An 11398-nucleotide genomic window follows, 5' to 3' on the forward strand; every position below is an offset into this window, starting at 1 on the left:
GAGAAACTTCTCTTAAAGGTGTCTCAAACACCTCTCTACAAGTTTAACCTGAGGGCTGATGCGCTGTCTCTGCCCCACACCCATAAGAATACGGTGACAAGCAAGTAATCTAATCAATGAGTCGCCACATGAGAACGTTCTCTATTGGAGGAACAAAGAAGCTCGTGATTGGTCAATGACTTCCCACCTATCAGGTTGCTCCGCCTAAACGACTCATATAAATATTCTTGATAGAATGACTTCAGGTTTGAGAATTAATAATTTGGAGAGTAGAGAAGATTTAACATTCATTTTAAGTGTTTCATAAATTGAGCTAGGTAATCATGAAAATAGTTTGTATACTTAATCCTACTAATATGATGTACATGAACCGAGAATGAATATTATGTTTCATTTTATTTTTAACGTAGGTTTAGAGTAGACATGATCAATATCTATAGTATATATCAGTTATGCAGGATTTGTGATGAATTTTAGTTTTACATTGAACAAGAATGTAAAAATATAGTATGATCCATTCTACGTAGCTTAAATATAATTGCATGTTAATATAATATTTTAGAAGCTGCCTTGAAAATAAGTTTTAAATAGGGTTTGGTTTTCTGCATTAACCCAACGTTAACTAGTCATAACTAACTGCAATTGGAAACCAGATTATTTTTAGCACCAAACAAGTTGTAGTGACAAGACTAACCTATACAAGTTAAATTGTTTTGGTAGCCTTTGTACTAACTAAAAACTACTCGTATAGTAAAAAACTCCAGAAATCTTTGCCCCATTGTTAATGCTTGGCATTTTTTAACGTTTGAATAATATAAATTCAGTATTTAACTTCCTCAATTTCTGTTTATTTTCTACTATCGATAATAATTAAAATAGTCTTAGTGTATGTCATATTATTAGGCTTACGATTTTGATACATGAAACAACGCCATCTGGAGAGGCAAGAGTGGATTTTAGAGAGAAAAAGTTTGTATTAGCTAGAAATTATGTTTGACGAAAACCAGTACTGTAAGTTAATTCCACAATAGCCTGTTGTCAACATGTAATAAATAAAACCTTTTTAACGTTATTTGATATTGCAAAAGTGTTGTTGTTATGCTTGGTACTGGCACTGAAAATGTTATGTAGAATTATGAGTAGATAACTCTGAATTTTTAATTTAAAACACATGTTGATTAAAACCTACATAATTCATACATTAAGAAGGATGTAAAAATAAGGCTATTAATATATTTGTTTACTGAAAACATTAAGTGACATCTCCTAGGAATAATGGAATATTTAAGTCTATGAGGGAAGTAAACATGTTAATTTTGTCTGGAAATAAAATAATTTGAACTTACGATATTCTACATAATGACACTTTGTAATTTGGCCATTAATGAATGACTGAACTGAGTAAACTGTGGTAACAAAGTGTTTTGAATTTTATCAATAATCAAATCAAATTTTTAATACTCTTCTTTCTTTACAACACTAGCTTTGTTCTAACAGAATAAACCAGCCTTTCCAAGTTCTCATAGCTAAAACATTTCAATGTAAGTTTTTATCCACTAACAAAGGCTATTGTGAATTAAAGAGTTTTCTCCAAAAGTTAGCATCAGCAAATTTTGAGATATTTGTTTTTTGTAATTATACCAATTGTTTCCTTTAATATTGATAAACAGGAAAGATTTTGGAGCATACCCCTGTGAATGACTTATTTTCACTCATCCCAGTTTTCTGTAATTTGAGAGTCTCGCATCTTTTGTATGAAAAAAGAAATTTTGTGTGTGTGAATTCTTATTTTTGTGTAAGTTTGAGCTGTATAGAGTGTCTTACTAGCAATTTCTAAAGGGGTTAATCATTTATAGCAGTTGGAACAGCATTCTCCTGGTGTGAGAGGTCTCTGATTTGAATCTAAAGAAGTATTAATAAAAAAATAAAATTTAAACTACCACAAGAAAAACTGGTGTCTGATGTGGGGCCTTGTTTCTAATAATGAAAGAATATGATGTACAACATTTGCCTGACTTGCAACAGATCTTGGGCTCAAATGTGAGCTGGGGAAGTAGTAAAAAATTAAATTACCATACTTGGTATCGTCACGATAGAAATGACTGTTTTGGTGTGAACACCATTTACAAGCTCATGAAGTATAATTATAGCTAATTATATTTGTCATAAGACATATTATCTGGCATGTAATTAATTATAATCATGTTTCGCCAGGTTGTAAAAGGCTTACACATCATAACAGTTGTTGTTGTAAAAAATGGCTTATATAAATAGTATTCTGACCATAACTGAGTTAGTTGTATTCCAGCTGGCTCGAAAAACTCTGGATTGAGCAAAATGCATTAGCAGCAGTGGATATGATGCATATTTTGTGGTTGAAATACTGTTATTATATATGCACTTCTAATTTTTTAAAATCAAGTTACTATATTAAAAATATAGTGTCAAAAAATATAATAAGCCTAACATTATGTCTTATTTTCACTCTAGTTTTTATTATACTTTTGATTTATTTACTGTGAATATATATATATATATATATATATATATATATATATAAATCATTTTTATTTTTTAACCAAAAGATGCATGATGACCTGGATCACGATTTAAGTTTTCAACAATATATGTATTAGTGTTTTTATGGATTACAAAGAATTTTCTTATCTGATTAATTTATTTTAAGGTGAGAAAAGCACTTTTATAAATCTTATGAATCAGCAGAAATAAATTGTTTTCACTATAGAATAAAATAGTGCACAGGCTTTAATTTGATTACCACATATCTTTTATATGACAATTGTTTTGTAAATTCTTACTTTTTATCATGAAATATATGTAAAAATTAAATAATTGAACTCTTGTCTCCTCTATTTTGGTGTGAAATTCCTGTAATGTTACTTGATTATATTTTGACTTTCTGTTTGCCTGTAAATATGTTCATAATTACTGTTTATTTATATTGTATAATAATGGCCTAAAATATGTTTGAATCTGTCAACTCAGACCTATCCAGTATTTGCAATGTAGGCACACAGATGGGCTATTTGGGCTGTGCTCACCACAAGTACCTAAACCCAGATTTTAGCATTATAAGCCTTCAGTCTTATTTCTGAGCCACTAGGGGATTACTGTAATGAAAGATGAAGACATTGCTCATTTATTGACCCTTCACCCCTCCTTTTCTAGTTGCTTAGTCGAGGTTTTCAAGTCAATGCATTGCCAGCAATGAACTATCCCAGTAAAATACTTTAAAACGTTTTGCCCCTCAGTGGCACAGTGGATGTCTGTGGACTTACTCCGCTAGAGATCGGGTTTTCGATACCCATAATGGGCAGAACACAAAGAGCCCATTGTGTAGCTTTGTACTTAACTCCAAATAATAGACTTAAAACATTTCAGTTATACAATTTTCATTTATATGGGTTTATTAACTTCGTCAACTAGACACCTTTTGGAAAATGTTAAGAAAATACTAGTATTTAATATATGTACTTCAGGAATTGTCTTTTAGTGATAAAATGGTGTGATATTCACCTATTATCACTCCCTGTGGTAAATTAAAACATTTTAAAGCAAAATATGTTCGAATAATAAGCAGTTTATGCATGTGGAGAAATAAATTATGTTGAAGAAACGGCAGTTCATGATTTTCTTACAGTTTATGTTTACAACGTCTGCACCAGCATTTTGAAATCTTTGTTTCAGAATGTCCGCCAAGCTACATGAGAGCTATCTGCACTAGCTGTCCCTAATTTAGTAGTGATAGACTAGAGGGAAGGCAGCTAGTAATCACCAACTCTTGGGCTATTCTTTTACCAACGAATAGTGGGATTGACCATCACTTTATAATCTCCCATGGCTGAAATGGTGAGCATGTTTGGTGAGACACGAATTCAAACCCTCAGATTGCGAGTCAAACACCCTAACAACCTGGCCATGCCAGGCTGGACACACAGATGCAGGGAGACAATGAGGTATGTGTTGGACTGGATCCAATTGTCTTTTGTGATGTGGATAGTTGGCCTTGCCTGATGTAGGATAGACTAAGGATTGAGCTTATTAAGCAATGTCAGACAGCTCTACAGAATCAATATGAACCATTCCATCTTGACAATGAAAATCAGTCCATGTCAAAGGATTGGTTCTTCAAGAAACTGGAAAGTGGTTAAAAGCTGCTTAAATCCTGGATTTTGTTTTCTCTCTTAAAAAGAACTCTTTTACTGCTTCTGTTGCAGACTCTTTTAATACTGAAAATAATGCCTTTGGAAAGGAAGGAGGATTCAGAGCTTGGCATAAGTCAAACCCTTGCATTAAAGAACATGAAAACAACTCTGTTTATATCTGCACTTCTGAACAATGAAAGGATCTTTCTATCCAACATCGGGAGAAGAATGGCATTAGACAGAGAATTTTTGAGTTGTTCTATGAGTGCATTATGTTCCTAGTAAAACAAAACCTTCACTTCAGGGGACATAGAGAAAGTATGATGGCACCAACTTAAGTAAATTTCTTGAACTGGTGCATCTTTTGTGGAAGATGACTCATTCATTCAGGAACACTTAACGAAAATCCAACTGGCAACAACCAAAAACATCTCATATCTGTCTCCACAAGTGCAAAATGAAATCATCATTCCTCTTGGCTGTAATATGTGATTCACCACCATCAGAAAAATACATGCAGCCATATACTTTGCCATCATGTTTGAAATTACAACAGATCTATCTCATGTTGATCTGATGCCCCACATTATCCATTACTTATCATTCAATGGTAAAGTGGAAATGAAGGAGTCATTCATCGACTTCATTCCATTTGAAGGAAAGACTGTAGAAGCAAAAATGAATCAAATAATCAACAAGCTGGAAAACGATGGCTTGGACCAACAAGATTGTTATAGTCAGGAATATGATAATGCAACTACAATGGTTAGAGTGCACTGTGGAGTCCAGCAGCAAACTCTGATTGTCATTCCAAATGCTGTTTTTGTTCCATGCAACAACCACAGTTTGAGCCTAGTATGCATGAATGCTACAGAAACAATGCCCAATACTGCAAACTTTTTTGTGATGGAGACTTCTTTTCATCTTCTACTCATAGATTGGACATCACAAATAGTCTCGGGTAAGTCTCCAAAACACGATGGAGTGCACAGCATGATGCTGTTGCTACCATTGAGTGCAATGTGGAGGGGGGTGATTGATGCACTCAAAGAACCCCCGAGATGGAGTCACTGATAATTTCATTGCATATCTGTATTTTTTTAACCCTGTGCTGAAGGAAATCAATGAAACTCGGAAAACTCTACACGAATGTGGTCTTGGGTTGGATCAATGTGCAGCAAAAAATGAATGTTCTCTCATTATTCTTTAGTGAAGAATGGGGCCTCTTGGATGTCCAGGCTCAAAATAAAGCTGTGGAATTGTGTTCTGCAATAAACATCTCAACCGAGTGCCAGAAAATGGTAGGAAAAAAAAAAAAGAAGTCAAATGACCAGAGTTTGAATCTACAAGAAGACATCAGAAGAGAGTAACTGGAGATTATTAACTAACTTAAATGTGTAATCATTAGATGATTGAGACATCTGAATCATCTAAACCTTTGCTTCGAATTTCTCAACTTGCAACATCTCTTGAATGTTGAAAAAATCGAGAAATTAGCAACCAAATTCATTCCCTTACTATGGTCTACACTGAGTTGAATGCCATCAACTTTGCAGAAGAGATTCAGTTACTTCACCACCATATCAAAATCTTCAAGAACATCACAGGGAATTATGTGGCAAATTGGGACATGCTAGATCTCCTGAAGTGGTTCGTGAAGTGAGCCTACACGTGCCAAACTTGACAACTGCATTGCACTTATTCCTCACAATGTGTGTGTTCATAGAAAGCTGTGAGTGAAGCTTTTCGAGCTCAAACTTATCTAAGATCCACCATGACTCAGTCTAGGCTCAGCAGCCTAACCATCATTTCCATTGAAAGGAAAGTTCGGTAACAATCAACTATGATGACATAATTCATGATTTTGCCACACTGAAGGCCAGGAAAGTACATATCTAAAACCTGTTACACATGCTACTTACTGATATTAGCAGAACCGGTGTATTATATAGTTTGCACTATCTGTGGTCTGTCTGTTAATTCATCTGTTGTATTATTTATCAGTTAATTCGTGCTTCACATGATAAATTGAAGGCTCTAAAAATGCAAGATTTTTATTTGTTATTTAAAGGACTGACTTTAAAAATATTCATAATTAATTACTGTGATACTCCTTGGGAAAATTATTTTTTCTTTATTCTTCTTACCTTTAGAAACAGTTTCCATTCCATTGAATGTGAAATGGAGCATGGAAGGCAGCACTTTTACTTTCTGCCCTGGATGAAAATTTGGCTCACTATGCCACTGTACACCAATATGTTTGTAAAATGTCTTAGTTTAATTCTTATCTTCCAGTATGAGTAATGTCTTTCAGAATTTAACAAGTGAAACTGTTTACGCTGATGCTAAACTGTAGTCCAGAACATTTTTGATCACACTATTCAGCTCAGAGTGTCTTTTGTACTAGAGGTGTTTAATAGGTACCATGTGTTGGGGATTGGGCTTAACCCACTTTGGTTTAACCTCACAGTTGCTGAGACACTACACTGCCATCAAAACTCTACGTAACCTCTCATGTGAGTAGTTTATGCAGATCACCTAACAGCTTTAATTACTTTGAATACACAGCACTGCTTTTTCATTTTATAAACTTTGTGCATTCAAATAAAAGAAATAACACAAGCTAAAAAAAATTTTATAAGTCTTCCACATAGTAATAATAATGACTTTGAAAGGAAGGTTAAAATAAATATTAATACTAGATCTACTTGTGCAAGGTCCCCTAATGCATTCTGTTTCTAGAGTAAATATAACCAAAATTCAGAGTAAAAGTTTTTTATTTCTTGTTTTTGAAGTTCATATGTCAGGCTGTGTTGTAGCCTTCAGAGTGCATAATTCTTATCATGGTTCATGGCACGCACACGTTTTACTGAACTCACGACAGTAGAAATTGCAATATTAAGTATCCCTTAATGTGATGTCATTTGAGTGTCTACTGAATGACTGACTGACAACACTACTGTATAGGGGTGCAAGTGTTTAAAACAGGTTACCCCTCCACAGGACCTTAAACCCCCTTTCGGAGAAATGATAAAGAAATAAGGTATCAAAAACTAATATAAATATAGTAATGACATAATGTCATAATATATATATGGAACTGTTGTATAGCTAGTATTAACTATATATAATAAGAATTTAAACTAACAGGAGCTAAAACCAATGGTGCTCTAAACCAGTTTACTATTTCATGGATAATATCCAAAGAAATAAAAGTGTAGGAGTAAAAGTTTTTAAAAGATTGTGATATTCTGTAAAACGTTTAAACCCATAATAAGTATTAAGGATATTGTTGAATTTCCCACACAATTGAATGAACTTTCAAACAAGTTTTTCTCAGTTGTACATAGTAAAGTTTTTATTATTTTTTTCACGGTGTTTTACCAGGTTTACCTGGAATCATAAGAAATTTGTAAAGATTTTTAACGAATTTTGTTTAAAATGTGTAATGAGAAACCTTATTTGTGAACAATGAAAGTGAATATATGAGCTCCGTCCACAAAGCCTTATAATAGTGAAGAAATTCTGTTTTATCTGATAATCTGCAAGTATTAAGTTTTCTCGTTATATGTAATATTGTTGCTACTAGAGGGCTAGATATTTCTACATTTTTCTGTCGTATGTTATAAATACGTGCAGATACAGAGTGGAAGAAGTTAATTTAGTGAAAGGAAGTTCAATTACTGAGAGATATAGATCTAGACTGTTTGAAACTTTAGTTATAAAGAGTGTATAGTGGTGACTTTTAAAGTGATATAATCATAGACTGTATTGTAATAACAGAGTAGAGAAGAATAATTCATCTTGTCAACTGGGTTCTAAAGTAACTGAACCAGCCTGTGTGATTTTTTGACAAAAAAGATAATTATTTAAAGCTCTAGATTCAACTGTGGTAACCAAGAGCGTAACAATATTTTTATGTACATACATTTGACCTGTTTTTAATATATTATTTTAAAACAAGTAGGTTGTGTGCTGTCCGTTTATTGTTGAAATTTATTGCCAACAAGTCACTGACACATACTGTAAAGAATCCAGCCCTATATAGAATAATAAAGCCAATTCTGTATAATAAAATTACTGACTTATTGTGGTGAATCAATACTCAAGAAAATGAAAACCTGTAATCGTTAGATTGCATTACCTCATAAGTTGGGTACCTTTGGTGTTAATGATATTTTTAGTTGTAATCCTTATAAAATCTAATGATGTTTAGCCAGCGTAGGAAATTTAACATAACTTTTTAGGACAGCATGGGAACTATTGGTCCATCTCGGCTGTGGTTAATGCTAAATCTATGTATGAAGCTAATGATGCAAAGTAATCTCTTGAGTGTAAAACATAATGTTATTCAGAATTATGTTAAACTTTATAACCAATAATATTTGATGAAACAAAGTATAAAGAAAAACAGAGTAGGTCATTACTTTCACAACTCATAAAAACTCTTACTCCAGATTCACACAGCTTATTAATACTGTAAACCTAAATGAACTTATAAGTAAATGTGGTATATTCAAGTGAACTGAATTATTGTTAGAACTTTCAGACACAAATGGTATAATCTTTATTAGTTAATGTAATGCAAACCATGTGTGTACACTTTCAGTTCTTACTATGCTGGACAATCACTTCTACTGTTTATTCTGTATTCAACTGTTCAAGATGGAACCATATAGCAGACTGTTTTAAAAGAAATCTTGCATTGATCCAACATAACTAGAACTACCCATGTGACTAGTCGTTCTCATTACAACCAACGAAGGACTCTACTGTAGACATCCTTTAAGTGATGTTCTTCAAAGCCCATAACAGATAGAACAAAGGGAAAAGGTAACTTGAAACAAGATAATTTTAACAGTTTTCTTGACCACCTGCACATATTCAGTACAAATATTAAGGATTTAGAATAAATATTGTAATTATGTAAGAAGATAAAAACTCACTGTATATTCAAATACCACATAAGCAAAAACTGTTAGAAATAACAAAGAAAAAGACTAAAAACATAGCACACTAGCCACCTAATTCATAAAAACTTTATAGGTGTGAAATGCACACGTACAAAACATATAACAGCCCAGCCACCTAATTCATAAAAACTTTATAGGTGTGAAATACACATGTACAAAACATAAAACAGCCCAGCCACCTAATTCATAAAAACTTTATAGGTGTGAAATGCACACGTACAAAACATATAACAGCCCAGCCACATAATTCATAAAAACTTTATAGGTGTGAAATGCACACGTACAAAACATATAACAGCCCAGCCACCTAATTCATAAAAACTTTATAGGTGTGAAATACTCATCTACAAAACGTATAACAGCCCAGCCACCTAATTCATAAAAACTCTATAGGTGTGAAATGCTCATCTACAAAACGTATAACAGCCCAGCCACCTAATTCATAAAAACTTTATAGGTGTGAAATGCACATATACAAAACTTGCAATAATCCAACTAAAGTACTTAAATGCTATTTTTAACATTTGTTTGTAGTTATTTTTTCATAATAGTCTGTTAACCTTCAAATTGCTGATTTGTTTTTTTATACTATTCATTACTACTAGGTTTCATATGTTGCATAATGTTAATGAATGTTATTCTTTTAATTATCTGTTACAACTCTCAGTGTAAAGAAGTAATGAAAACATTTTGTAACATCAATAATTTTCTATGTAAATACATAAAAGGCCCCAGGAGTAATTAATGAGATTAATTGCAATATTGATGATATTTTTCTTAATATATATTTTTGTACTCGCACATTTTTAGAGACCCTGTGCAAGTGATCATTACTTTATTAGGTTCAATGTTTTGCTGCATATGGAGATAAGGAATAATGATATTTTGGTTACAAATTTTGAAGGGATGCAACAAGATATATCTGCTGTGAATTGGGCAGCTGAGTTATCTGGAGACACTGATCAGATGTGGGAAATTTTGAAAGATAAGTTTTTAAATATTCAATGTAAAGATATTCCTTATAGAAAGAAATGAGTAGCTGCAAGTAAAAAACCAGGTTGGCTCACAAAGAGTTTAAGAGATAAAATTAAAGAAAAGCATCATAAATTTAAGAACTTTAAATTGACTGGTATGACAGGAGATTTAGAAGATCAAGAAAGTTGGTGAAACAGGAAATTAGGTTGGTTAAAAATGTAAAAATTAACAGTAAGGATTTCTTTAAATACATTAAGGATAAACAAAATGTTAGGATGGGAGTAGGACCCTTAAGGGATGATTAAGGAAGGCTTGTATCTGATGATTATGAGATGGCTGGGTTATTAAATTTTGCTTTTTCTTCAGTTTTACTAACAAAGACTTAAGCAGTATTCCAAATCTTGAACAGTTAATAGATAAAAACAACATCAAACAAGATGACAGCATTAATTCTGAGCTTGTTAAGAAAAAATTGGGAAATTTAAAGCATGATAACACTCCTGGGCCAGATAATATTTCTCCAAGGGTTTTGAAGGAGGTTAAAGATTGGATATGTTAGCCACTTGCTACTATTTTTTGTAAGTTCTTGAATAGTTGACAGGTTCGAGAGGATTGGAAGTTAGGTAATGTCACTCCTCTTTTCAAGGGAGGTGATAAATTATAGACCAGTTAGTCTTACGTCTGTTGTGGGAAAAGTTTTGGAAAGTCTGTTAAAATATCTTTTGAAAAGCCATTTAACAAAGTTTAGAATTTTATTGGTTAGTCAACATAAATAAGGAAAAATATTTCCTTACAAATCTTTTGACATTCTCTGAAAAGGTTACTGCTTATGTAGATGAGGGTAATGGTGTACACTGAGTGGTCACAAATAAATAGACACCTAATTTTTCGTCATTTAACTGATTTATGCTAACTAATTTGGGTTCACAGAGCACTATATAAATGAAAATGGTCCGCACACTATTTATCTTGTGCTACAACATGCCTAGAACTCAAGGTTCTCCCGAATTGTCAGATTTTGTTAGAGGAAAGATAGTTGGTCAAGCAGATGGTGGAATAAGTCAGCAGCAAATTTCGCAAAATTTGGCAATCCCGCTTTCGACAGTCAACAGAATCATTGTGCAGTTCAGGAAACAACTGAGCAACGTCCAGGTCCATCGGAGAGGACAAAAAGGGCTATCAAGAGGAGCATCGAAAGGGATCCCAGATTAACGACTGCAGAAGTGGCCAAAGTTGGTGGAATGAGCCCGAAATCTGTTCAACGGATTCTCCACAGATTGGGTT

At 33.1% G+C, this 11398-nt stretch overlaps 1 long non-coding RNA gene across 1 annotated transcript; it reads left to right on the plus strand.

Annotated features, from left to right (window-relative positions):
- Positions 1-278: 278 nt before the first annotated feature.
- On the plus strand, positions 279-8999 carry LOC111087328. The gene is made up of 3 exons (XR_002612038.1): positions 279-317; positions 1484-1541; positions 8776-8999. It is a non-coding gene; the product is annotated as an uncharacterized LOC111087328 (long non-coding RNA).
- Positions 9000-11398: the final 2399 nt, after the last annotated feature.

This window comes from Limulus polyphemus, unplaced genomic scaffold (assembly GCF_000517525.1).
Source record: "Limulus polyphemus unplaced genomic scaffold, Limulus_polyphemus-2.1.2 Scaffold2015, whole genome shotgun sequence".
NCBI classification, from domain to species: Eukaryota; Metazoa; Arthropoda; class Merostomata; order Xiphosura; family Limulidae; genus Limulus; species Limulus polyphemus.